The 26,088-nt window shown below is 48.4% G+C and overlaps 1 pseudogene; it reads right to left on the reverse strand.

The window, feature by feature from the left end:
- Positions 1-22,520, reverse strand: part of LOC139262698 (zinc finger protein 436-like) — a 36,391-nt pseudogene extending 13,871 nt beyond the window's left edge.
- Between the last annotated feature and the right edge of the window lie 3,568 nt (positions 22,521-26,088).

The following is a 26,088-nucleotide window of genomic DNA, read 5'->3' on the forward strand; positions in this document are numbered from 1 at the left end:
TCCTTTTATTCTATCCTTCCTTAATGTTGAATACCCCTGGATGTTGAGCTCCCAGCCCTGATCATCCTGGAGCCACGTCTCCGTAATCCCAATCACATCATATCCGTTAACATCTATTTGCACAGTTAATTCATCCACCTTATTACGAATACTCCTTGCATTAAGACACAAAGCCTTCAGGCTTGTTTTTTTTAACACCCTTTGTCCTTTTAGAATTATGATGTAGTGTGGCCCTTTTTGTTTCTTGCCTTTGTTTACTCGGCCTTCCACTATTACTTTTTACCTTTCTACCATCCGTTTCTGACTCCATATTACTTCACCCTATCTCGCTGCATAGGTTCCCATCCCCCTGCCATATTAGTTTAAACACTCCCGAATTGCATTAGCAAATGTTACCCCTAGGACATCAGTTCCAGTCCTGCCCAAGTGCAGACCGTCCCTTTTGTTCAGGTCCCACTTCCCCCAGAACTGGTTCCAATGTCCCAGGAATTTGAATCCCTCCCTCTTGCACCACTGCTCAAGCCACGTATTTATTCTAACTATCCTGCTCCCTCTACTCTGATTAGCACGTGGCACTGGTAGCAATCCAGAGATTACTACCTTTGAAGTCCTACTTTTTAATTTAACTCCTAGCTCCCTAAATTCAGCTTGTAGGACCTCTTCCCGCTTCTTACCTATATCGTTGGTACCTACATGTACCACGACAACTGGCTGTTCACCCTCCCTCTCCAGAATGCTCTGCAGCCGCTCCGAGACATCCTTGACCCTTGCACCAGGGAGGCAACATACCATCCTGGAGTCTCGGTTGCGGCCGCAGAAACTCCTATCTATTCCCCTTACAATAGAGTCCCCTATCACTATAGCTCTCCCACTCTTTTTCCCACCCTTCTGTGCAGCAGAGCCAGCCACGGTGCCATGAACTTGGCTGCTGCTGCCCTCCCCTGATAAGTCATCCTCCTCAACAGTACCCAAAGCGGTGTATCTGTTTTGCAGAGGGATGACCGCAGGAGACCCCTACACTACCTTCCTTGCACTGCTCTTCCTGCTGGTCTTCCATTCCCTATCTGGCTGTGGACCCTTCACCTGCGGTAAGACCAACTCGCTACACGTGCTACTCACGTCATTCTCAGCATTGTGGATGCTCCAGAGTAAATCCACCCTCAGCTCCAACTCCGCAACGCGGTCTGTCAGGAGCTGGAGGCGGATACACTTCTCCCACACGTAGTCGTCAGGGACACCGGAAGTGTCCCTGAGTTCCCACATGGTACAGGAGGAGCATAACACGTGACCGAGCTCTCCTGTCATGACTTAACCCTTAGATTAACTTAAATTGGCAACAACAATGCTAAAGTTTACTCACTGTTATAGAAGAGAAAAAAGAAAAGCTACTTACCAATCAACAGCCAATCACTTACCCCCTTGTTTGTGACGTCACCTTTCTGTTTCTTTCTACTTCTTTTTTCCCTCTCCCTATAGCTGCACCGGCTCGTCTCTCCACGCACCTCCCGACGCCTCTCGCGGCCTTTTGTAGGCCTCTCACTGACCCCAGACTCACGTCTCTCCACACACCTCCCGACGCCTCTCGCAGCCTTTTGTAGGCCTCTCGCTGACCCCGGACTCACGTCTCTCCACCCATTCGACCCATTATGCCTGTGCAGTCTCTCCAAGAGCTATCTACTTGGTCCTTTCCCTATATTGTTTCAAATTATTTCTTCTCCCAACATTTTCCCACTCACCTTTTTAAAAGTTATTGTGAATCTTGTTTCTGGTGGAGCATTTTATATCCTAACAATCCAGTGTGTAAAAAGTAAAGTAAATTTTCCATCCTCTCCCTTCATTCATTTGACAATAATCTGAAGTTTATGCCCTTTAGTTACTTGCTCAGCAACCAGTTTCACTGTATCAGAATGTTGAGCAGGCACCAGAATGATGAGCAGACCCAGTTTCTGTAATCTGTTATCATAAGTGAAGCCTCTCATGCCTGGTACCACCAGATCTTTGTTATCTTGGCAAAGATGCCCAAACCTGTACACAATATTCTAACCAGCCTAACCAATGAGTTTCAGACACTGAGTTGTAGATGTTATACCAAAGATCAATTTAGGATTGAAGTAATAGTTCCTAATTTTATTGTGAACTAATTTCTGATGAGAGTCTCTGAATTGAGGGAAAGATCATAGACAGCGGTGCTTAAATGGGCACTGCAGCCCCGAGAACACAATCAGCTATATATCCAGAATATTAAATTCCAGCCCAGTTATACATGTTAGTCACATCAGCAGAAACAAACCCCAACTATCAGAATGAACATGGTTCAGTCCTGGATGTGATTAACATCAGCAATAACAGCAGAATCCAACCACTGCTGTCAATTATGAACTCGCTGGTGTGTCAGTGGGTGGGATGACTGAGTGAATCCCTTCCCACACTCAGAGCAGGTGAATGGCCTCTCCCCATTGTGAACTCCCTGGTGTCGCAGCAGATTGGATGAACGAGTGAATCCCTTCCCACATTCGGAGCGTGTGAATGGCCGCTCCCCAGTGTGGCTACGTCGATGAATTTCCAGCTGGGACGTGTAGTTGAATTACTTCCCACAGTCCTCACATTTCCACGGTTTCTTCATGGTATGGGTGTCCTTGTGTATCTCCAGTTTAGGAAATCGGTTGAAGCCTTGTCCACACACAGAACATATGTACGGTTTCTCCCCGCTGTGAATGATGCAATGTTTTTCAGGCTGTGTAACTGGTTAAAACTCTTTCCACAGTCAGTGCACTGGAACACTCTCACTCGGGTGTGTGTGTCTCGGTGCTTTTCCAGTCACACTGATGTTTGAAATCTTTTCCCACAGACAGAACAGACAAACATTTCCCATTCTACATTCAATGGACGATGATATTCAGGTCCTGGTGAATTGAGTGACTCTGTCAGATCTTGACATGATGTTGGGTTTGAGTTTCCCGTCTGTAAATCCTCCCCTTCTAACAACATGTAAAAGGAGTTCACAAAAATCATCACCAAGTACAGGACAGAAATTCAGAACAGACAATTCTAGTTTTCATAGAATCATACAAATTTACAGCACAGAAGGAGGCATCGGCCCAACGTGCCTGTACCGGACGATAAAGAGCTATCCAGCCGAATCCCACTTACCAGCTCTTGGTCTGTAGCCTTGTGGGTTACGGCACCTCAAGTGCATATCCAAGCTATGAGGGTTTCTGCCTCTACCACCTTTTGAAGTAGTGAGTTCCAGACCCCTACCACCCTCTGTGTGAAGAAAATTCTCCTCAAATTCCCTTGCAACCTCCTAACAATTACTTTAAATCGGTGCCCCCTAGTTATTGACCCCTCTGCTAATGGGAATAGGTCATAACATTATGCACCTCAGTCTCCTCTGTTCCAAAGAAAACAATCCTATCCTAGCCAATCTTTCCTCATAACTAAAATTCTCCAGTTCAGGCAACATCCTCGTTAATCTCTTCTGTACCCTCTCTTTCATGTAATGTGGTGATCAGAACTGCACTCAGTACTCTAGCTGTGATCTAACTAATGTTTTGTACAGTTCAAGCATTACCTCCCTGCTCTTGCATTCTATGCCTCGGCTAATAAAGGTAAGTATTCCGTATGCCTTCTTAACCACTTTATCTACCTCAACACAAAAGTATGCGAATGTTGGAATCTGAAATAAAAACAGGAAAAGCTGGAAATCTCAACGCGTCAGGCAGCATCTGTGGAGAGAAACAGAGTTAACGTTTCAGGTCGATGACCCTGGAAAAGTTTGCGATGTAACAGATTTTTAAGGAAGTGCAGGGGCAGTGAAAAGGGGAGGGGAGGAAAGAACAAAAGGGAAGGTCTGTGACAGGGTGGAAGGCAGGACTGATTTAAGAGACAAAAGGGACGATGGGTAAAAATAAGGTGGTAATGGCACAAGTTAGGAAGAGTCTGAATAGGGTGTGAATGGTGGAATCATCACCAGCTGCCATGTGAAACAAAGATAAAAATAAAAGGGTGGGACGGAATTTGTAAAAACAAAAATGGAGGAAAGGGAACAGAATATGGGCAGAGATTATTGTCTGAAATTATTGAACTCAATGCTGAGTCCGGAGGCTGTAAAGTGCCAAAACAAAAGATGAAGTACTGTTCCTCGCACTTGCGTTGAGCTTCATCGGAACATTGTAGGAGGCCGAGGACGGAGATATCGGAGTGGGAGTGGTTGGAGAATTAAAGTGACAGGTGACTGGAAGCTCGGGGTCACACTTACAGACTGAATGAAGGTGCTCCGCAAAGCGGCCACCCAATCTGTGTTTGGTCTCCCCAATGTAGAAGAGACCACGTCCTGAGCAGCAAAAATTGAAAGAAGTACAAGTAAATTGCTGTTTCACCCTGAAGGAGTGTTTCGGGCCCTGGCCAGTGGGAAGGGAGGAGGTAAAAGGGCAGATGTTGCATCTCCTGCGCTTGCATGGGTAGGTGTCGTGGGAAGGGGAGGGGTGCTGGGGGTGACTGTGTTATGTATCAGGGTGTCGTGAAGAGAGCGGTCCCTTCGGAATGCTGAGAGGGTGGGGAGGAGAAGATATGATTGGTGGTGGGACCACGCTGGAGGTGGCGGAAATGGCAGAGAATGATCCATTAAACGTGGAGGCTGGTGGGGTGAAAAGTGAGGACAAGAGGAACCCTGCCGTGGTTCTGAGAGGGAGGGGAAGGGGTGAGAGCAGAGGTGCGGGAAATAGAATGGACACGGTTGAGGGCCCGAGCTTCTGGTCGCCTGTCACTTTAATTCTCCGCTCCTCTCCCACTCTGACCTCTCTGTTCTTGGCCTCTTACACTGTTCCAATGAAGCTCGAGGAACAGCATCTAATTTTTTGTTTAGGCACTTTACAGCCTTCTGGATTCAACATCGAGTTCAATAATTTCAGACCGTAATCTCTGCCCAAATGGCGGATGGGAATCCTCGGTTGAGAAAAAAGGAAGACATATCAGAGGCACTAGTGTGGAAGATGGCGTCGTCAGAACAGATGCGACAGAGATGGAGAAACTGGGAGAATGGAATGGAGTCCTTCACGGATGTGGGTGGGAGGAACAGTAGTCCAGGTAGCTGTGGGAGTCAGTAGGCTTATAGTGAATGTTTGGCAATAGCTTATTTTCAGAAATGGAGACAGAGAAGTCAAGGAAGGGAAGGGAAGTGTTGGAGATGGACCATGTGAAGATGGGGTAAGGGTGGAAATTGGATGCAAAGTGAATGAAATTTTCTAGTTCAGGGCGAGAGCAGGAAACGGCACCGATACAGTCATCAATGTACCGGAAAAAGAGGTGAGGAAGGGGACCCGAGTAGGACTGGAACAAAGAATGTTCCACATATCCCATGAAAAGGCAGGCATAGCTAGGAACCTTGCGGGTTCCCATAGCAACACCTTTAATTTGGAGGAAGTGAGTGTAGGCAAAAGAGAATTTGTTCAATGTGAGAACTTCAGCCCAGCGGAGGAGGGTGGATGGGAACTGGTTGGGCCTCTATTCAAGGAAGAATCAGAGCACCTATAGGCCTTGCTGGTGGAGGATGGAGGAGGGATTGGACATTCGCGGTGAAAAGGAGACAGGGACAGGAAACTGGAAACTGTTAAAGTGACAGAGGGCGTCAGAGGAGTTTGTGGATATAGATGGGAAGAGACTGGACAAGCCGAGAAAAAATAGAGTCGAGTGAGGAAGAAATCAGTTCCGTGGGGCAAGAACAGGCTAAAACGATGGGTCTACCGGGACAGTCCTGTTTGTGGATCTTAGGAAGGAGATAGAAGCGGGCTGTGCGGGGTTGGGGAACTATGAGGTTGGTGGCTGTGGAGGGAAGATCTCTAGAGGAGATGAGGTCAGTGATGGTCTGGGAAATGATGTATTGATGTTGAGTAGCAGGGTCATGGTCCAGGGGGAGGTAGGATGAGGTGTCAGAGAGTTGGGTGGTACATTCTGTATCTCGCTGCAGGCTGGGTGAGGCAGCCACCATTAAATGTCTTGATCTTCCACCTGATGGAATGCGATTGGAAGCAGGTAAAATGCATTTGGTGCATGGACAACAAAATAAACTGAAACCCCAGTGCTTGATGTCATTAAAAACTGTCACACTCAGCATAAACGTGCCACCAATTTGGTCAACTCTGGAAAATAATGTTTATTTAATGTTCAGCTTAACCTTCAATTAATGTTGATCTTCCAACTGCAGCTCACTCTGATTGCACTGATGGATGACAATTGCCATCACCCATTTAGAGGGAAGCACATCACCCCTTCTTAAAGGGCACAACCAATAAAGACAGTAACTTAAACATAATTAAAAGGAAACTTAACAGATTAAATTAGAGCTCTTTCTGCTGGGGTGATGATACACTCCAGTCCCTCTGGTGCCCACTCGTTGTGGAAGGCCAACTACAGCTCAGCATTAACCCGGCCCTGGTGATGGATGTGAGCTCCGGACCAATAGGAAGAGCGGGGGCGGGGCTGGAGGACTGAGCAGGCAGTTAGTCCTCCAACCAATCGGGGTGTGTGAGGGGTGGGGCTCGTGGCACCCACTGGGTGGGGTGAGCCAGGATCTCCCTCATTGGCTGAAAATCTGCCCCAATTAAAGCTGATTTCTCTCAAACTCCAGGAGGAAACTGGAGCTTTCCGTTGTGGCTTTAAACAGATGGAATCCTGTGGGGTGGAACAAACATTGCAACATTTGGTCGTGAAATGGATTCATTCAGGACAGACAGCAGGGATTATTTCAGGAAATAACACAGTGTAGTGGATGTTGTGTAGATGGATTGTCAAAAGGTGTTTGATAAAGAGCCGGACAGGAGGCTTGTCGATCAAATTATGGCTCATGGTATTAAAGGGAGTGGGGCAGTGTGGATAGGAAGCTGGTAAAGGGCAGAAAACAGAGAGTAGTGGTTAATGGATGTTCTTCAGACTGGAGGGATGTAAACAGTGGTGTCCCCCAGGGTCAGTGTTTGTCGTGCTGTCCTTTAGATGCTGCCCTTTGTAATGTGCTGTTCCGACCTGCACTAATTAGTCTCCCTCCGAATTTAGTGTCATCTGCAAAACTGCATATACAACTCTGCTTCTTCATCTAAGCCATTAATAAATGTGGTGAAAGACTGAGGCCCCAGAACAGATCCCTGGAGGTCACCATTTGTCACATCCAGCCAATCTGAGTGCGTACCTTTCATCCCCACTCTCTGGCCCCTACCACCTGACCAATTCCCTCGCTGCCTAAAGGTTGTCTCCAATTCCGAGTACTCACAGTTTCACCAGTAATCTTTTGTGCGATGCCCTATGGAAAGCTTTCTGCAAGTCCCTATAGACAACATCCATTGACATTCCCTATCTACTTTATTAATGACCTATTATCATAGATTCATACAATGCAGAAGGGGGCTATTCATCCCATTGAGTCTGTGCCGACTCTTTGAAAAGCTGAGCAATTAGTCCCTCTGCCCCGCAATTTCTCCCTTTCAAGTACTTATCCAATTTTTTCTTGATAGTAACTATTGAATCAGTTTCCACCACTTTTTCAGACAGAGCAATCCACGTGGATAGGAACACAGAGAGCAGCGATTGATGGATGATCTTTATCCAATAATTATGGTGTCCCCGAGAGTCAGTGTTGGAACCATTGCCCTTCTCAATATAGAGAACTGATCTGAGCTTTGGTAGATGGGTCACAAGATCAAAATCTCCAGGTAAGACCAAAATGGGGTTATAGCTCACTGTAAAAAGAAATGTAATGACTTCAGTGTGACATAAAGAGGTAAGTAAATGGTGCAGGTAGATGTCAGGTGAAATTTGATACAGAGAAATGGTAGGAAAAATGCATTAAACAGTAAACGTTTAAAAGGAATACAGGAGCAGAGAGACTTTGGGTGTAAGATTCTAGCTGATGCCTTGTCTTATTAATTAGTAGGTTTGAGAGTCCAGTGTCAGTGTTAGCGCCGTAAGGTTAGAAAATCCACGGCCGCATTTTATTGGAACACCCTAAGGACAAGAAAACTAAGATGGGATCGTTCTATACATTTTAAATGAACATTTTTGGCCAAGTAAAATCCTCAGACCAGACAGGCTGGGAAACGTGTGGGTGGATACAGACATTGTGGAGATTGGCTCACAAGCGAGACAGAGGCACTGGCCAATGGGGGAAAAGTGAATTCAGGCAGGCCAATCAGGGGTCGAGTCGGGCCTGAAGCGGGGAGATCCTCAACCAATGGGGTCTACCCGACCCAGTTTGAAAATATGACTCACCCCTAATGAATGTGGACCATCATCTACCTAATTAATATGGACAGTGGACAATGGACCAGCAGACGTTGAGGCACTAATGTGCACTGAAACAATACTCCTGTCCTCACACCCACCGGTACCTGTGACATCTTCTGATTAAATATTCAAAGCTATCTCCCCGCCCAAACTTACATAATGGACCACCAACTGAGTTTGAGTGCGAAAAGGCCAAAACTAAATTGGTTATAGGACCTACAGAACCACCAGGGGTGTAGAAGCAGCAGGGTGTGGAAGCAGCTGGAGAGGTTGGAGGTTTTGGAAGGCGGGGGTAGTTTTGGAGAGGGGGGAGGTTTTGGAAGTTGGAGAGCTTGGAGCTTGCAGCTTGTATCGAGAGAGAGCTCTCTCTCCCGCTCCACCAGAGAAGAAGCAGCAGTTCCGCAGACGAAGCCACCGAGACTAAAAACCAGCAGGCAGTGGCAGTGACTTCCCACAGCTGAGCTGAGCAAAGAAACCAACCAGAGGTTGAAGGTTGGAGCCAGCTTTTGGGAGTTGAGTCAGCTTTTCACAGGGCCCTTGCTCTGGGGAAGGTGTGCTTAACTCCAGCAGCTTTTTGCTTAGGAGCCAACCGAGAGGCAAATAGAAGACGCAACATCGAGGAGGAAAACCGAACAGACCAACAACGTAAAACCCACCCCAGAGGGACCCCGAGCTGAAATTAGTGCCCCCAGGACCCCGGAGTTGATAGGATTGTGAGTATAGCCCAAATCCCCTCACAGACTCAATTTAGGATAGGAATTGGTAAGAAGGGTGGAAGTGGGAGGTGGGGTTGTGTATGAGTGGAATGTTTTAACCTCTTATTTTCCCCTTCCCTGTTGCGAGATTTTTCGTGTTGTTGAGTGAGATTGTGCTATTACTGCTATTTATGACCTCTTCCTATGCCCTCTATCTTGGTGGTTACTATTCTAAATAAACAACATTAGCCATTTTGTACTCTTACCCACTGTGTCTGGTGCCTTGTTACTCACCCATCCTCATAAATCACACGTACAGAACCCCAGGGGAGTGTGGATTCGAACCCACACCCTGAGCTCCCCTTACAATGGCGACCACAAAGATGGGACGTGCGTTGAGTGAGGCTGAAGAGACAGCCAGTCTTGGTGGAGAGGAGTATAAAATGGAGGGCAGGATTGTTAGGTATGTAACAGCAAGGATAAACTGCTCAAGGAAGTGGGTGCAGACGCTGCTGAGGGCTGAACGGCCTGAGAACGCAGCAGCCAGGTGGACCCAGAGTAAATTATAAAAGATCAGTGGAAAAGGCAGTGTGGCTGATGTGCTTTCAGAAGCAAATACAGGTCTTGGACAGGCAGGTAGACGTCCTGCAGACAGAGTTAGCTGAGCAGAGAGAGGAACTAGTAAAGACCAGCAAAGAAAGGGAAAAGCTGGATCAGGATTTAAAGTGGGAGAGACAGGAACGAGAGAGAGATGGAGAAAGCTATCGCAACCACAGGGAGTACCTTCAGTCCCAGGTAACTGAGGGATAAGGTTACGTCAGGGGATTGCAGGAGGAACTTGCCCAGGCTCAGAACCAGGGGAGGTTGGGAGAGGGTAAGAGTCTCCAGCTACAGGCTGCACTTCAGGCGTGCCACAGCAGGGCAGAGGCGGATCATCGTTCCTTTCAGGAACAAATTGATCGGCTCACCCTGGCTCTGGCTGAAGCCAAAGCAGCCCTTGTTCTAGCCGGAGCAAAAGCTCTGGAAGTGCCCGAGACTCGAATCCCCACCCGGCCTGACACCAAAGCTCTGGCCCTAGCTGAGGTAAAAGCCCTTGGCTGGGCTGAAAGCAAGGCACCCAGTAAAGGAGTGGTGTGCCTTATCAGCCCAGCCGAGGTGCGGAAGGGGGAGTATAGTGAAACAAGCTGTGGGGAGGAGGATAGGGAGGAAGAATCCTACAGGCCCTCTCCCACAGCCCCATTGGGGATCCCGGAGGAGAGGCAGGGTGAAATGCTGGAATCTAAACCTCCGGGACCAGCTCCAATGTATCCCATCAGGCAGAGTAGATTCGGACCACCCACAGTGGGTCAGGCTGAGGGTCCCCTACAGAAGCAATACGTGCTTCCCCACAGTACGACCCAGCTGCGGCAGATGGTGGCCCATGTGAATAAACTTACCCGAAAAGGAGACCCCTCTGTCCACTTTATGAAAGTAGAGCAGGTAGGAGACATAAATGACTGCGAAGAGGCCGAACGGAGCAAACTGCTCCTGTTCTCACTGGACCCAGCCCTGTGTCAGGATCTCTCTGCTGAGAGTAAGAGGGGTCAGTGAACAGTGGCCGCTCTCCAGGAGAATATCCTGGAGGCCATGGTGTTGAACGATGGCTGTCCGTTCGACCGGGTACAGGCCACTGTCCAGAGACCCGGGGAGACCCCCCAGGCGTTCGCTGATCGACTGTGGCCAGTGTATGAGGAAGCCAGTGGGGGGAATTTGGACCGAACCCAGCTGGATGCACACCGACGTGGTCGCTGGCTGCGTGCACTGGTGGCAAACAGTCTACCGGAGTTGTGCGCCCAGGCCAACCTGTGGTTAGATTTCAGAGACCCCCAAGCCACAGAGGAGACGTTGCTGAGGCAGCTGACCCTCTCTTTTCGCAATGGCAGAATCGGGGGGGAGAAACCCACCAAGGGGAAGGTGTGTGAGATCCGTCCCGGCTCTGATAAGAGAGAATGGAGGCAAGAAGGGAATTGGCAGGCAGGCAGAGAGGTGGTTTGCTACGGGTGCGGGAAGACAGGGCACATGAGGAGGGAATGCCGGGATCTGAGGCAGGAAAAGAGAGGTCCACAGGCCCAACCTCAGCCCCAGTCCCCGCGGCCAGAAGCCCTCCCAAGCCAGCTGTGCCCAGCCCTGCCGCCCCACTCGAGGGTCTCCTCGCGGCTCTGCAGTCACTCTTTACACAGACTGGGAAGGTCGCAGCCGTGACCGGGGGAGAAGTTCCTCAGGCCCAGACCAACACCTCCCAATGACTAGACCCCAAGGAACCCGTGAACCTCTGCCCGGTCACCTATGATGCGTGGAACAGACCACGTGTCATGATGGGGGTTGTAGGGATCCGGGGGGAGTAATTGCTGGACACAGGGGCCTCGTGCACCCTGGTTCATGTCGACGACCCGACCACCTCTGCCCTATCCAGTGGGATTCCCTACTGCCTAACCAGCTCCACTGGAGAAGAACGCGAGGGCTTCTTCTCCAAACCACTGCAGATACACATAGGCACCCTCCACACCATGTGGAAGTGTGTCCTTCTGCTGTGGGACGGAGTGGGTAAAGGCATCCTAGGGGCAGATTTCCTCAGCGGCCAGAAAATTCTGGTCGATCTGAGGAACCACTGTCTGTGGGGCACAGCTGACACCGGGGAGGGGGAAGGTACAGCAGTCATCCAGGGGAAGCAGGGGAAGGGTTCCCTCTGCACTGTAAAGCCGAAGGAGGGATATGACCTCGGCGCTCTGGTAGACGGCTCCCCGATGATCTATCAGGCTTTTGTGCGGGCCAACCTGGCAGCATTTGCCAGGCATAAGCACAACTGTGGACGGGTAAATGGGGTCGAGGTCAGAGTAGATGGGGACCCCATTTCTAAGCCCCAGAAGCAGTATAATTTTCCAAGGGAGGCTGAGGCAGACCTAGAGATCGCATTGGTATCTCTGGTCGGACAGGGAGTGTTGAGACCAATAGCCACACATGTGAACTCTGCACTTTGGCCGGTTAGGAAAACGGACAATTCTTGGAGGGCCACAGTGGACTATCGAGTCCTCAATAAAAATATCCCTGTCTGTGCGCCCACAGTGGCAGCCGTAGCCAACCTAGTCGCAGCCATCCCCGCGTCCGCAGCCGTCTTTACGGTGCTGGACATCTCGAATGGGTTCTGGTCCATCCCGCTGCGGCGGGAGGACCAGTAAAAATTCGCCTTTACATTCAAAGGACAGCAGTATACCTGGAACTGTTTTCCCCAGGGCTTCCACAACAGTCCGAGCATTTTTCATCAGTGTATGGCCAACTGCCTGAAAGAGTTGAGCAGACCCAGACAGCTGGTCCAGTATGTGGACAACCTCCTGCTATTCTCCAATTCGGAGGAAGAGCACGGTCCCCTGCTGGCAGAGCTGTTGGGACTGCTGCACGAGGAGGGTTTTAAATAAACCCTAAGAAGGCACAGATCGGCCAGACAGAGGTAAAATTCATGGGGCTGACTGTGCGGGCAGGGGAGAGAGCCATTGATGAGGCTAAGAGGAGGGCAGTTCAGGAGTTACTGGCTCCGACTACAGTTACAGGGGTGAGGTCGTTCCTGGGTCTGACCGGTTACTGCAGGACTTCATTGAAGATTACGCAGCCATTGCAGCCCCCCTACTCCGGCTCCTGCACAAAGGCGTGGAGTGGGAGTGGGATGAGGACTGCGATGCAGTGTTTACCTTCCTCAAGGGAGACCTGCAGAAAGCTCCGGCCCTGGGAGCGGTAGATGAAGGCGAGGAATTTTTCCTGGAGGTAGCAGCCAGCGGGGATAACTTAAGTGCTGTGCTGATGCAACAGTGGCACGGCCAGCTGAGGCAGGTGGTCTACTCCTCCAGGGTCCTCACTGAGGTTGAGAGGGGTTACTCAAACTGTGAAAGGCATCTGCTGGCCACCCACTGGGCTGTGAAGCGGTCGCAGGTGTTTACAGGAGTGTCCCCAATCACCCTCCTCACCCATCACACCCCCACCCAGATGCTGCTGGATGGGAGAATTAAGGATGGGACAGTGAGCAGCGCACGCATTGCTCACTGGACCCTCCTGCTCTCACAGATGGATTTGAGAGTAAAAGGGATGTGTGAGCCCCGACTGGCAGTCGACATGCTGTACCCCGGGAAAGTCCACCATTGCTCCGTTGAGGGGGTCTGGGACGTGGACATAAGGCTCCAGGCGGGGATCCATCCCCACGGCCGGGAGATCTATGTTGACGGGTCCAGCACGGTGGTGGCAGGGGAAAGGCTCACAGGGTGCGGAATTTATGATTTATGCACAAGGGAGCGCAGGGGTGGCTTTAGCTCCGGACCTCCAGCAGGTACAGGCGCAAGATCCCGTCCTCAAGTTCGTCATGGACAAGCTGACTGCGGGAGAAAAGGTCGAAGGACCATAAGGAGGCACAGGCATCCATGTTAGGGAGAAGATGTTGTTTAAAGGAGAGCAGTGGATAGTGCCCCAGCAGCACCAGAGGGAGTTCCTTCAGCTGGCCCACGCAGGCCCTGGAGCTGGACACCCCGGACCGGAGGTCACCTGGCAATGGGTGGAACAGGTCGGGTGGTGGCCCCAGCTCCAGGAAGACACTCGTGAATTTTGCGCGAACTGTCTTATCTGTGCAACCAATAATCCAGATCCCCAGAAAAGAAAGGTGTCTCTAGGACACGCAAGGAGGGTAGAGGGACCATGGCAATCGATACAAATCGATTACATAGGGCCCCTACCTGTGGCTAAGGGAGGGTACCGGTACTGCCTGGTTTTGGTGGACACTTTCACAAAGTGGGTTGAAACCTTCCCTTGCCGAACAGCCACAGCAGCGGGGACCGCCAGGATATTGGTTAGGGAGATGTTCTCCAGGTGGGGACTTCCACAGTACGTGAAGTCCGACCGCGGGAGCCACTTCACGGGACAGGTCATACAGGCAACCCTTAAGGTGCTGGGGATTGAGGGGAAGTGGCACGTCGCCTACAACCCCCAGTCCTCGAGGCTAGTGGAGCGTATGAATAGGACTTTGAAAGAAAAACTCAGGAAGGAGACTGAGGATTCCCCGCAGAGGTGGGTGGAGAGGTTGCCCCTGGTTTTGATGGGGATCCGGGCCAGCCAGTCGAAAAGCACGGGGTATTCCCCATACGAGCTCATGACTGGAAGAGCCATGCGAACCCCCACCCATGTACTTGCCCCGGTCCTGATGGAAGCTCAGGTAATCGAGGTGAATAGGGACCGCTTTACCAAGAGTCTGTTGGAGCACCTCAGCAAATTCACTGGCAGGCAGCCGCTAACATGGGGAAGCAGCATCAGACCAACCGATTGCTGCTGGAACCGAGCAAACACCACGAGTGGCAGGTGGGGAACCAGGTCATGGTCTACAACTTTGCCAGGGTGGGAGTCTTTGAGCCACTATACATGGGGCCTTACAGCATTGTCGACAAGGCAAGCCCCATGGTATACGCGGTCAAGATGCCCCGCCGGGTTAAATGGTTTCACATTAACCAACGTAAACTGTTTAACCCCAACAAGGCAAAACCTCGTGGGAAAGGACAGCCCGGAGGGATAATCCCGACGGGAAGCCCAGGCCCCCAGCCCACCACTGCAGCCCCACCAATCCTACCACAAGGAGCAGTGAGTTGCTTCACAGGTACAAACTACCCACAGATTTGGGACCCACAGGAAGGGGGATTCCCACCTTACATATGGGACGAGGACTCACCTCCACCCGTTAGGAGATACGCTCGGACTCCGCAGCCAAAGGTGTCACTGTCCGGAGCAGCCTGTTTTACTTTCCCGAGAGATTCTAGGGGAAAAGGGCCGCGCAGGGCAGGCAGCCAGTCACTGGACGTGATCCCGCAGCCAAGGTCTCCTGACGGGGAAGGGGTTGTACCGGAGACAGGGGCCGCCGACAGTGAGGAGCCTGTCGGGGCTAGCCTTGCCTTCGGTGCGGACAGCCCAGAGCCTGCAAGCGAGATAGTGGCAGCGGATCCCAGCAGTGAGTGGTCCCTGGAAGAACGAGAGTCTCCTGATAGGGAAGGGATTGTACTGGAGGAAGGGGCCACCGACAGTGAGGAGCCTGTTGGGGATAACCTAGCTTTTGGTGCAGACAGTCCAGAGCCTGCAGGAGAGAGGGTGGCGGATTGTTCCAGTAGTGAGTGGTCCCTAGAAGAACTGAGGAAACGCTGTGAGAGTATTAGCTGCGAGTGGTTTTGGATGGAACCCTTATACAACCCAAAGCCCCCAGAGGATATGGGAGTCCCCAGCAGTGAGGAGCCTGCCGGGGGAATTTTCGTTGCTCCCGAGGGCAGTGAGCCATCCCTGGAGGGGGTGAGGAGCTGTACCATCCCAGTAAGCACCACCCGAAGCTCGGGGGACACCTTGGCAGGGGAGACAGAGGGGCCGCGGAGGTCGGTCCGGCCCAAGAGACCAAGGAGAGGTGGTCTCCCCTCTACATTCCCCCGCATAAAAGGAAAATCAAGGAGCGTCCCAGGGATTAGCACAGCCACCCGGGAAGGGTGGCAAGCAGGTTAAAAAGGAGAGCAGTAGGTGTGTACAGATATATATAAAGTTTTCTCTAGTGTAGTGGGGCTCAGGTGGCCTCTGCAATATCGGGAATATAACAGTGAGGCTTTTGAGCCAATAGGATAGGGAGCCTGGACGTTTTTTTTTCACTTCCTCTTTTGTGTAAAGTTTGTTTGTTGTTTCAAGTATTTATTAGTTGAAACCCCTTGACTTCCACAGTAAAATTGCAGTTTGCAGTCAGACTGATAGGCACACACCGTTTAAATCCGTGCAGGGGTACTGTAAGGTGTAGACAGAATGGAAAATGGGGGAGGGATGAGCCAGGGGACTCAGGGTTTTGAACCAAATAAGGTTTTGTCTTTCAGAAGAGGAACCAGAGATGAGGAAAATCCTGCTCCTGTGCACCTACATCAGAATGTGCATCGGCTACCGGGGAGAGACTGAAGAAGCCATTATTTTTGGATGCTCAGGGGGGCAGGTACTGATTGTCACCACAGGAGAAGGGACACCAGGGGTAGAGGGGACCGCAATATATACCCACAGGGGAAGGTGGCCACGGTGGTTGGGGTCCAATTCCACTAGATACTCCAGCCACCCCGGGGTCACGTATGGGGAAGCATCAGTCTCTTGCCCCAGCATTGAGGTGACCGCATCCCGGGTTAGGGTAGTGGTTGGGAAGAGGGTTCGCCTGACCTGTAAGGGGCACATCCCGGTGGGAAGGTGGTGGTGGCTCAGGAAGCTGAGCAAGGACATGGGAAACCCGACAGCAGATTGGGAGAGACTGGACAACAGCACCTACCGGACAATCACGGGCACCCAGAGGGGAGTGAGTGTGTGTTGGGATAAATGGTGGGAGGCGGAGTTAGGAGTGTGTGTGTGCATGTGGGGATCGGAGAAGATATGCCCGGCAGGCATCTCCATAGTGTTCTCCCGACAGTGGCGGGATGAAGGGAAGGGGATGGAATGGGACCGGAGCATGGTCGCATGCATAGTAAGCCACCCCAGCTCCATCCACGTCACCGAGTTAAGCGCACACCCCAGACAGCCCCTGCCCACAGACCCGACAGAACTAACTGACACGGACAGATGCCCTACCACTACCCAGGGACCAGAGAATGGTTTGGTTTTGGTTCCCACGGACAAGCTGCTATACCAGGGAGTCCACTACGCCGTGGCCTCCGTCATCCTAAACCTTACCGAGATGCACCCACCTAAGTGGTGCCCAAAAGAGACAGAATGCCTCTACCAGGCTCTCCTTCGAGAAATGTTCAGGACATTCTACGAGCTCGATTTTGGCTATTTGAATAAGACTTTGCTGTATTGTCTACAACCCAAAGACAACGTCAAACCGAAAAGACACAGAAGAGGGATCTGGAATGATGTTTTCACCGGTTTCAACACTGGGGCATCAATGATTAAGAGCATGGACAATTATGTCGCACATTTCGGATACCACATTCCATTTTTACCAGGAGCACCTGACAGATCTGTTCAAAGCAGCACAAAAATCCCAGAAACATTATTTCACCCTACAACAAAAAAACAGTAAAATTGGGAGCCCAGATAACTGACTTAAATTCAAGGCCCTGGTGGGATTGGGGGTTGGTTGTAGAGGTCCCGGCCTGGGACCACATCCTCTCTCACACCCTGGTAGTGGTACAGCTGATCATCGTAGCTGATTTGTTGGCGATCCGCTGCCAGCTGAGGAGAAAGGGCCATCGTTTAAAAATTGAGAAAGCTATGCGGGAGGCCAAGTCAAAGGCCAAACGAAAAGGGAGGGCTAGCAAATCTATGCAGTATGACGGGACTGATTGTACGAGCCGAATGTATTGCACTGTAAAGAAAAGTCTGTCCCTTGTAAAAGGTCCATACCTCCCTATCTGTAATACTATGATGTGTGATACTATGTACTATTATGATTTTGGTGAAGGGTATTGGTTGAGAAGCATTTTTACATTTTCAGTATTATATTGATTCCAAATGTATGATTACCATTGGTGCATTTTAATGTTTTATCGTGGGTTTAGGTAAGATTTTGGAAAGATTGGCTCTTTGAGAGGGAAAAGGTTCTGCTTCACATTTTGAAAACACCCTGAGACAGAGTGTTTTAATGGGGGAGTGTAAGGTTCGAAAATCCATGGCCGCATTTTATTGGAACACCCTAAGGACAAGAAAACTAAGATGGGATCGTTCTATACATTTTAAATGAACATTTTTGGCCAAGTAAAATCCTCAGACCAGACAGGCTGGGAAACGTGTGGGTGGATACAGACATTGTGGAGTCTGGCTCACAAGTGAGACAGAGGCACTGGCCAATGGGGGAAAAGTGAATTCAGGCAGGCCAATCAGGGATCGAGTCGAGCCTGAAGCGGGGAAATCCTCAACCAATGGGGTCTACCCGACCCAGTTTGAAAATATGACTCACCCCTAATGAATGTGGACCATCATCTACCTAATTAATATGGACAGTGGACAATGGACCAGCAGACGTTGAGGCACTAATGTGCACTAGAAACATAGAAACATAGAAACATAGAAAATAGGTGCAGGAGCAGGCCATTCAGCCCTTCTAGCCTGCACCGCCATTCAATGAGTTCATGGCTGAACATGAAACTTCAGTACCCCCTTCCTGCTTTCTCTCCATAACCCTTGATCTCCCGAGTAGTAAGGACTTCATCTAACTCCCTTTTGAATATATTTAGTGAATTGGCCTCAACTACTTTCTGTGGTAGAGAATTCCACAGGTTAACCACTCTCTGGGTGAAGAAGTTTCTCCTCATCTCGGTCCTAAATGGCTTACCCCTTATCCTCAGACTGTGACCCCTGGTTCTGGACTTCCCCAACATTGGGAACATTCTTTCTGCATCTAACCTGTCTAAACCCGTCAGAATTTTAAACGTTTCTATGAGGTCCCCTCTCATTCTTCTGAACTCCAGTGAATACAAGCCCAGTTGATCCAATCTTTCTTGATAGGTCAGTCCCGCCATCCCGGGAATCAGTCTGGTGAACCTTCGCTGCACTCCCTCAATAGCAAGAATGTCCTTCCTCAAGTTAGGAGACCAAAACTGTACACAATACTCCAGGTGTGGCCTCACCAAGGCCCTGTACAACTGTAGCAACACCTCCCTGCCTCTGTATTCAAATCCCCTCGCTATGAAGGCCAACATGCCATTTGCTTTCTTAACCGCCTGCTGTACCTGCATGCTAACCTTCAATGACTGATGTACCATGACACCCAGGTCTCGTTGCACCTTCCCTTTTCCTAATCTGTCACCATTCAGATAATAGTCTGTCTCTCTGTTTTTACCACCAAAGTGGATAACTGAAACAATACTCCTGTCCTCATACCTACTGGTACCTGTGACATCTTCTGATTAAATATTCAAAGCTATCTCCCCGCCCAAACTTACACAATGGACCACCAACTGAGTTTGAGCACGAAAAGGCCAAAACTAAATTGGTTATAGGACCTACAGAACCACCGGGGGTGTAGAAGCAGCAGGGTGTGGAAGCAGCTGGAGAGGTTGGAGGTTTTGGAAGGCGGGGGTAGTTTTGGAGAGGGGGGAGGTTTTGGAAGTTGGAGAGCTTGGAGCTTGCAGCTTGTATCGAGAGAGAGCTCTCTCTCCCGCTCCACCAGAGGAAGAAGCAGCAGTTCCGCAGACGAAACCACCAAGACTAAAAACCAGCAGGCAGTGGCAGTGACTTCCCACAGCTGAGCTGAGCAAGGAAACCAACCAGAGGTTGGAGTCAGCTTTTGGGAGTTGAGTCAGCTTTTCACAGGGCCCTCGCTCTGGGGAAGGTGTGCTTAACTCCAGCAGCTTTTTGCTAAGAGCCAACCGAGAGGCAAAGAGAAGAAACCGACGCAACATCGAGGAGGAAAATCGAACCGACCAACAATGTAAAACCCACCCCAGAGGGACCCCGAGCTGAAATAAGTGCCCCCAGAACCCCGGAGTTGATAGGATTGTGAGTATAGACCAAATCCCCTCACAGACTCAATTTAGGATAGGAATTTATAAGAAGGATGGAAGTGGGTGGTGTTGTTGTGTGTGAGTGGAATGTTTTAACCTCTTATTTTCCCCTTCCCTGTTGCGAGATTTTTCGTGTTGTTGAGTGAGATTGTGCCATTACTGCTATTTATGACCTCTTCCTATGCCCTCTATCTTAGTGGTTACTATTCTAAATAAACAACATTAGCCATTTTGTACTCTTACCCACTGTGTCTGGTGCCTCATTATTCACCCATCCTCATAAATCGCACGTACAGAACCCCAGGGGAGTGTGGATTCGAACCCACACCCCAAGCTCCCCTTACAGCGCGAATGAATCCTGGAAGAATCACTCGTCACTCTGGTCGGTTCCAAACATCAAAACGGTTTTATTTACGCCGGCGGGGAGAAAGCCTCTGGGTAACTCCAGGCACTCCTCTCTGTTGAACAAAGAAATTCATTGATATTTATATGTTTTACAACTGTTTACTACAATTACTCAGCCCATTTCGGCTGGACACAATCCAATCATAATGAGTATAGATTACATATAGGTTTATTTGGGCCAATGGAATTGGCCCCTAAGTAGCAGGGGACTGCGTAAACACTTCATGTTCAGCTAGGGGGTTACTCATGGTCTCGTGATGTTTTCCAAGTCCCCCCTCCCCCCCTTATCTAATGTCCTTGGGTTCTGTGTGCGCATAGCCTCCTTATCTTAATACTATTACAGGAGTACCATTGTTTAGCATTTTACCAGGACACCTTGTCTGGGGGTCTGGATGTTGTTGATTAGAGACATCTGCTGAACATGCCTTTTTGTATATTCCTGTGTGAGGAAATGCAGTTAAGTCAGTTAACTAGGAATGTGGTCAAGTGGCTAGCTAAGTTCCCCTAATGCTTTGTGGAATCTCTGGCAGCCATTTTATATGTACCTTGGAGGTGCCTTTGCCTTAGGAAATGCCCTCAACAATCCCCCCTTTTGGTAAGTGACTAGTCCTAGTCCCTTTAACCGACATTATTTGTTACCCCATTTATTGTTTTACATACCACCCGGTACTCCCTGCCTCAATGTGCTGGCCAGTCACGTGGTTTCAGGAGTTCCGGTGCTTAGATCAAATTGATATAGTTCAAATTATCCTGTCCTCTGATAGACAGATCTCCTTGTTTACTTGAGCTCTGGTTCTGATTCTCCTTTGTCGTGCATAATGCCTGCAGGATCGACAGACCATAACACCCCCTGTTAGCGCCAAGACCAGCTGTACCCCGACCAGTATGTGTGATATTATTCGAATCCAGGGGTGGATGTTTACATTCATCCCCCAGTTCCAGATCTTCCTCCACCAACTCTGGTTTTGTAACTCTAATTCGGTATCCTTTTCCAGTATTTTAATCTTTGTCTGTAATTGGTGGTAGAGCTTGACAGACTGGCCCACGCTGAGTCTTAGTTCCATCAATACCTCGGCTAAATGTGGGATCGGGGTCTGCTCTGGCTCGTCATAATCCTGCAGGTGATCGTGGAGCTGATCGGTGACGTTAATGATTTCGGTACCTCAGCGCCTAACCTGGATAATGCGGGCTTGTCCTATTGTGACAGGTCCTGGAGGTGTAAAGCAAAAGTTTGGCTGTGGGATCTGGCACTGTAGGCCATTGTACTGATAAGAGCGTTCCGTGGTAGAGACACTGTACTTCCCTTTGCCTTCGTAACCTGTTCTGCCAAAATGTGTGGGGGCAGGTACTATTTCTAATACGCATCCATCGGTTCGATTGAACCCGCACTTGTCTAGTTCTCCTTGTCCCACTGGGTGAGGGCACACTGTGATGTCACCCCTTTGCTTGCATCCCGTTAGGGAGATCCCATAGAATGTGTTGTCTCTGCGGACAGCAGAGATTGCGGTCAGATAGTAACAGAGGGAGGTGTTTTTCCGTATGATCCCAATATTCTCCAGTTGATAAAAGGGAAATGGCCCTGAGCCTTGTGTGACTATAGGGATCACCAGGACTATTCCCGCTCCGGCAGCTTTGCCCATTGGGCAGTTTGGGATCACTGGATATACTCTGATCAGTCCCTTCAGTTTGGCCAACTGAGCCAGATGTGGGCTGTCTATCCAGTCTGGCAACTCCCCCCTTTGGATCTGATCAAGGTTGTGTCATATCTGTCCCACCATCCATAAGCCATAAGCGTGACAGAGTTGTCCCTTTAAGTTGTCCACCTTTTCGTTTAGCCCTTGTCTATCCAGTGAGTTTACTATGGAGGTTCCGGTGTTAAAACCGGTAGCAGCATCATTAACTATTACTCCCTTGGTCCTATGAACTTGCTCCTGTCCTCGGAATCTACTGGTGCCCATGGCATCGGCAGCCTGCTACATTACAACCTTACTTAATACACTATACATATTTCTTGCTTGTTCCGTACACTATTCCGGCATTCGTATGTCTGAGATATTGATCAGAACAGGCATAATTTCATGCTTAACATTATCATATAGCCATGCGTTAAAATAAGTTCTGTCCTTGCTCCAGTCTTTGGCTGTTGGGATGCATATTCATTCAGTTAAATTAAACAAAACCCCATCGTTCATGTAGTTGTGTCTTTCCTGCGTGTGCTGTATCTCTCGTAGTCCATCTGTATAATCCAGTGCTTGCGTGGGCCTTAAGGTTCCCAGTATCATGAGTCTCCAGAGTCGAAGTAGCCACTGCAGTCCCATCTCGGTGAGTGTTTTATCTGCAAATTTTAAACAGATAGCCTGGTCGTCACCAGGTGTTAGGTTCTGGTCTACTCATCTTTTATCCATGCATGTCGAGGTCACTCTGTGAAATCGGAGGTAAGGGTTAGGTTATCCATATTCTTTATAGTCGTACCATCTCTATCACTTCATGTTCCTGTCTGAGCTGCCGTCGGTTTTGCATTTGAGCCTGTTGTGTTCTCCTTAACCATTACCTTCGCGCCCGCCTTGGCGATTATAGCCAAGGAGTTTATCACACCACCTTCGTCCTCCTCCTTCTGCCTTTCCCAGACCTCCTGTCTCATACCTTTCAACTGCTCACTCAATTCCCTCACATAATTTCTCGTGGGGGCCTAAGTCGGCTCCTCCTGTCACTATTCCTTCTCGTAACCTCATTGCCTCACTCAAGGTGGTTTTAAGGGTCCGATTCATTCTCTCTACCATCCCTGAATTCACGGTTGATATGGGATATGAAACTTCTGCTTTCATCACTTGACCCGTGAAATGAGTCCCTTGATCCAAGTCAATCATGTGATAATAGGACTGCCTCCCATTTAGCATTTCCACCAGTCTGTGTTTTGTGTGCAGTATGATTTCTCCTGTCAGTATGACAGGCTGGCTAATTTTGACTGCCCAAGTGGCACAATCCAGTGCGGCCACGCATCTGGACAGACCGGCTGCCACTGGTGATCGCTGTGTCGAATAGTAAGCTACGGGTCTCATCCTATCCCCATGCATTTATGTCACCACGGTTCCATAGAAGCCTCCCTGGTTCTCACAATATACATGGAACGGGAGATCCATATTCGGGAGTCCCAGCCCTGGAGCTGCCATTAGGGCTTCCTTCAGATTATCGTATGCTGCTTTTTGTTTGGGGCCCCACTCTAAAGTGTCTAAGGATGGTCTTCTCCCTTTCACTAGCCGCTGTATTGGTTCTGCAATTGCCGCGGTTAGGTACAAAATTCCTGCAATAATTAAAGAGCCCCAGTACCTTACACACCCCTCAGACTGTTTTTGTCGGGGCATAATCCTAATGGCCTCCTTCCTGTCATTGGACATGGTCTTAGTTCCTTGGGATATTTCGTGTACCAGGTACTGTATCACAGCTTGTCCAATTTGTGCCTTTTTGGGATTTACTTTAAATCCTGCTTTCCGTTATCTCAAATGTCTTTTCCATAACTAGAACAGAGTCTAGCACATAGGCTTTGAAAGCTGCTTTCCGTTATCTCAAATGTTCCAGTTTCAAGGTCATTACATTGCCCTTTGTTCTAAACTGCTAAAGCCTGCCGTTTTAACATTTTAATTTTTCCAAAGTCCCTTTTACACTTTCGCAGATAGCTCACCACTTGCCCAGGAATTTGACATGATCCCTGAAGGTATTTCTAGATTGTTTCCAAACCTTTTAGTTTTATTTCTTTTTTTCTAAGAGTTCAGATTTAACCTTTTATTTTAAATGTATCGCATTTTGTTATACTTTTTCTTAACCAGTGGTACTTGAAACCTTCACAACAAAATTAACTCTTCACTGTTCCCATCCTAATTTATGCTCCCCTTTTGTAGTATTTGTATTTATTGTTGAATTACAAAATGTCAAATGTGATAATACTGTTTTTTTTAAGATCAGACTGCTCCTTTATGCTTATAGTGATTCACAGATCACAGAATGCAAAGTACTTGTTTTATAATTATGTGCCTAACTTCTGTTTTCGAAGCTAAACATCAAAAACTCTAAACTTTTGTTCTGTAACTTCAATTTTGTGATACAGTATCTCATAAATTAGATCTTTTTAAGCTTCAGCTTCTGACGCAGTATGTGTACTTTTATTAAAAAGGTTTCCAAACCCAAGATTTTCCAATACAACCAAAATGTTTATCAAGGAGAATCACCTGAAATATCTCAAAATCCCAATTCAAATATTGTACTGCCAATCTTTTATTTAAAACTCTTTTTACTGAGCTAGAAGCTTTCACGTCAAGGTTTTACACAAATGAAAATGGGAGCATACTTCCCCAGCCCGCAGCCTCGAGAGATCCACACAGGCTTTTTTAAAAGGCATTACAACTTCCCTTCTCTGTTCTTTATCTCATTCCTAGACTAAATTTATTGTCTTTCAACCCAATGTAATCAATGATTGCATGTTTTCTTTTGACAAGAAAGTGAGCATGTCGAATTTACAAAAAAACAACGGGACCATGTATTTTTTTCTCTTTTGCTCAACAAACCTATCCTTTGTGCATTTCCTAGCTCCGTAACTTATCATCCGAATAAATCCGCAACTGCGTTTCTAACTTAAAATGTAATTCAATTCTAGATTCACACTTTCTTAAAACTTCCCACATACAGGACAACACTACGAAGGGTTAAAAAAACTTTCACTCTGAAAAAGTGGGTGGAGCTAAAACAAACAGACAACTCCACCATTTTTTCAAACATGCTTTCAGACACATGAAAAATTCATTAATTCCCACCTCAAATACTCCGCAGTCAAAAATCACACAAGCACTTTCATTTAAAGACAGACATTCACAAAAGTCTCTTTTCATTCAACAAAGTTTATTAATTGTTTGGCCGGCTCTATTTTTGGATCCATAAGTCACTTAAGCTCTTCACTATCAGTTTTTTTTTATGGCATTACGTAATTACGCAAGTTACATTTAATACATGATGATAGATTAATACATGATTGATTTACTTTCTCTGTTAATTTTACATGGGCTCGAAGAATCAGAACCCAGGCCTTTTCTTCCTTATCTTTCTTTTCATTCTTCCACCACTCCCGCTTGTCAGCTGATGGTTTGTGGGGTTTCCAGTCTGATTTTATCATCTTTTCTATTACTTTCTTCTGTTTCTCCGCCAGGTAGCGGGTAAGGGACCATTCTGGCCCCCACTCGAGTTTTGTCTGTTCATTGGCTATTCCTGGGTAGGATTAGAACCGTTAGGAATCTACTCTCCGAGGTCCGCTTTCTGTCTAGCGCAACTTGTAGTAGACCGTCTCCTGGCTAGCTGTTGGGTCACAAGTCTGTCACGATGTCTTTTTTATACCAGGCTTATGATACAATTCTTAAATACTTTAAGCAATTCCCGATAGCACTCTATGTCTCCTTAACGAACTATCTACCACCGTTTTGCCTGTTTGTCCGACCCTATTCACAGGTTTGATATTCGTCAGTCACTAGGCACCACCCGGCCCCGGGATTAGTTTGAATATACTCACCCGGTGTTTCCACGGGTATCAAGCGACCTCCGAAATATCCTGCCGACTATGCCACTGTTAGCGCGAATGAATCCTGAAAGAATCACTTGTCACTTGGGTCGGTTCCAAACGTCAAAACAGTTTTATTTACGCCGGCGGGGAGAAAGCCTCTAGGTAACTCCAGGCACTCCTCTCCGCCGAACAAATAAATTCATTGATATTTATATGTTTTACAACAGTTTACTACAGTTACTCAGCCCATTTCGGCTGGACACAATCCAATCATAACGAGTATAGATTACATATAGGTTTATTTGGGCCAATGAAATTGGCCCCTAAGTAGCAGGGGACTGCGTGATCACTTCATGTTCAGCTAGGGGGTTACTCATGGTCTTGTGATGTTTTTCAAGCCCCCCCCTTATCTAATGTCCTTGGGTTCTGTGTGTGCATAGCCTCCTTATCTTAACACTGTTACAGGAGTACCATTGTTTAACATTTTACCAGGACATCTTGTCTGGTGGTCTGGATGTTGTTGATTAGAGACATCTGCTGAACATGTCTTTTTGTGTGTTCCTGTGTGAGGAAATGCAGTTATGTCAGTTAACTAGGAATGTGGTCAAGTCGGCTAGCTAAGTTCCCCATATGTTTTGAGGAATCTCTGGTAAGCCACGTTATACGT

This window comes from Pristiophorus japonicus, chromosome 1 (assembly GCF_044704955.1).
Source record: "Pristiophorus japonicus isolate sPriJap1 chromosome 1, sPriJap1.hap1, whole genome shotgun sequence".
NCBI classification, from domain to species: Eukaryota; Metazoa; Chordata; class Chondrichthyes; family Pristiophoridae; genus Pristiophorus; species Pristiophorus japonicus.